A 2,544-nucleotide genomic window follows, 5' to 3' on the forward strand; every position below is an offset into this window, starting at 1 on the left:
ATCCCAGCAGGAGCAGCTGCTGCAGCCCCCAGGGAAGAGGAAGGACTGCAGGAGTGCAAATCACCTGGTGTCCCACCGAGGTACTTCAGGGGTCTGCTTTGAATTCTTCGATTTAAAGAATTCCACGTCATACTTAAGGGTGTATTTATTTATTATTTCTTTCTAATTAAGGCATTACGGTTTTTAACCCTATTGCCTGTAAGGTCTTACAAAGAGTTTTTTTAAAAACTTCTGTAAAACTTACAAAGAGCTCACACTGTTGCAGTAACAAACTTGTTCATCGTCCCCTTATCTCAAAATTTTCCGTTCAGGTTTCCTGAGGAAAGAAAAAAGAAGAGCAATTCCCAAGAGTGAAATGGTTCAAAGATCTAAAAGGTAAAGCTCAGGGAATTTTATTTCAGGTGGATCAGTGCCCTGGGTAGGGCAGAGCTTTGAATCCTGTCTGCAGTCAAAGAATTGGGTGTGCAAAGAATTCAGCTTTTTCAGTGAAAAATGCAGGTACCTTACCAGAGGGAGAAATGTCTTACTTAGAAATCCCAAGAAACAAAATCATTTTGGAAAAGTGATTTCTGTAGCTAAGCCTGAGGGTTCTGCTGCAGTGTCAGCCATCCACAGCAAACTGGATCCCAGATGGAGAGGGAATGGGGCTGGGGGACACTGGAACATCTAAATAAGTTTACAAACTACCAAAGTGGGTAATTGGGGCAGGAGTGAGGCAGCATTTCCCCCAGAGGAAGAAGCATTCTATAGAAACAATCACCCCAAGGGAATACAGAGGCTTCTACCCTTGGAAAAAACACTTGAGGACAGGTTTTGTCTTATTTTTCACTCCAGTGATTCATCCCTAGAATGCCCAGCACACTCACGGTGGATTCACCCTTTGGAGAAGCTGTGCTGCAGAGAGCATGGGAAGGCATAAAAAAATGGGAGTTTATGGCAGCTGAATTTTGCTGGGAATGGGATGTGAAGTGCTGGGCCAGGACCCCACAGAGGTGGCAGAGCCCGAATCCTTAGAAATAATCACAAGTTAAAGGGATGAGGCCTGACCAGCCTGATCCAGCCTTGGAGTTAACCCTGCTCTGAGCAGGAGCTTGGTGACCTCCAGAGGTGTCTGCCAACCTCGGTTTCCCTGTGATTCCACAAAATACCAACTGGAATACACAATATATAAAATAAACCCCTTGATGTGTTCTATTTTAGTAATTTCTAGCATTTAAAAGTATTCTTAGGGTGTAAGCCTTCCACATTCCAGGTGTGGGAATTCCTGGGCTCAGCCCTGCTGTGTATCCCGCGTTTTCCCGCGGGACACCACTAAACTCCAGACACGTTTGTCAGGGCTGTGCTTGGCCAGCAGCCCTTAAGGAATGTGGGCATAGAGCAGAGGGTGTGGTTTTTAATAGCAGCCGGTTCCAAATCACAGTTCTTGCCTTTTCTCTCCCGTTCAGGATCTACGAGCAGCTCCCCGAGGTGAGGAAGAAGCGGGAGGAGGAGCAGAGGAGGCTGGAGTACGGCTCCTACCGCCTGAGGGCTCAGCTCTACAAAACAGTGAGTGCCCTCTGTCCTCTGGGACACCCTGCTCCCTCAGGGACCTGCTCTGGGACACCCTGCTCCCTCAGGGACCTCCTCTGGGACACCCCTGCTCCCTCAGGGACATCCTCTGGGACACCCTGCTCCCTCAGGGACCTGCTCTGGGACACTCTGCTCCCTCAGGGACCTGCTCTGGGACACCCTGCTCCCTCAGGGACCTGCTCTGGGACACCCTGCTCCCTCAGGGGCCTGCTCTGGGACACCCTGCTCCCTCAGGGGCCTGCTCTGGGACACCCTGCTCCCTCAAGGACATCCTCTGGGACACCCCTGCTCCCTCAGGGACATCCTCTGGGACACCTGTGTCCCTCGGGGAGTCACAGACACAAAGGAATTTGCCGGATGGGAATTCCCCGGTGCTGGGCTGCAGGGGGTGCTCAGGCTGTGTTCCATCTAATCAGGGCAAGGCAGCCAGGCTTTGGAGTTCCCCCTTGCTCACCTGCAATCCTGCCATGGCTGTGGAAACAAGGCAGGGAGCGTGGTCCTGGCGAAATGGTGCAGGAAGGGGCTCGTGCAGGGCCTTGGGTGGGACAGAGGATCATGGAGCACGTTCCAGGAAGGACAAGTGTCCTCGAGGCTGCTGGGTTTGCTCTCCTGTGCCCTGGCTGTGGATGGGTTTGGCTCAGGGAATTGCCAGCCAGCTTCCCAGCCGTACTTAACAAAGCCTGGAGTCATCCTTAATTTACCCAGGCAAGAGCTGGCAATCCTGGTGGAAATTTAACTTTGAGGATTTCAGGAGTTTCTGTTTGCCCAGCCGATGGTGGGGACTCCCAGCACGGGCACTGCCCAGCCAGGATCCCTGTCTGGGAGCTGTGGGGTGAACCAGGATCCCTGGGCATGGACAGGCACTGGAATTAAAACTGGTCTTTTTTTTCCCCTCTGGATCTTAAACTCGCACTTCAGTTTTAGCATTACAGCTCCTTTCCTGGAGTACTCCAGAGCTGGAGCTGTTGGCTTGCT

At 51.7% G+C, this 2,544-nt stretch overlaps 1 long non-coding RNA gene across 1 annotated transcript in view; it reads left to right on the forward strand.

The window, feature by feature from the left end:
* The window catches only part of LOC108445731, a 6,041-nt gene continuing 3,497 nt past the window's right edge, over positions 1-2,544 (forward strand). Inside the window, exons 1-3 of the long non-coding RNA XR_001860706.1 lie at positions 1-80; positions 312-375; positions 1,446-1,545. This is a non-coding gene — a long non-coding RNA (uncharacterized LOC108445731). The remainder of the gene's footprint in view (positions 81-311; positions 376-1,445; positions 1,546-2,544) is intronic.

This window comes from Corvus brachyrhynchos, unplaced genomic scaffold (genome assembly GCF_000691975.1).
Source record: "Corvus brachyrhynchos isolate BGI_N302 unplaced genomic scaffold, ASM69197v1 scaffold910, whole genome shotgun sequence".
NCBI lineage: Eukaryota > Metazoa > Chordata > Aves > Passeriformes > Corvidae > Corvus > Corvus brachyrhynchos.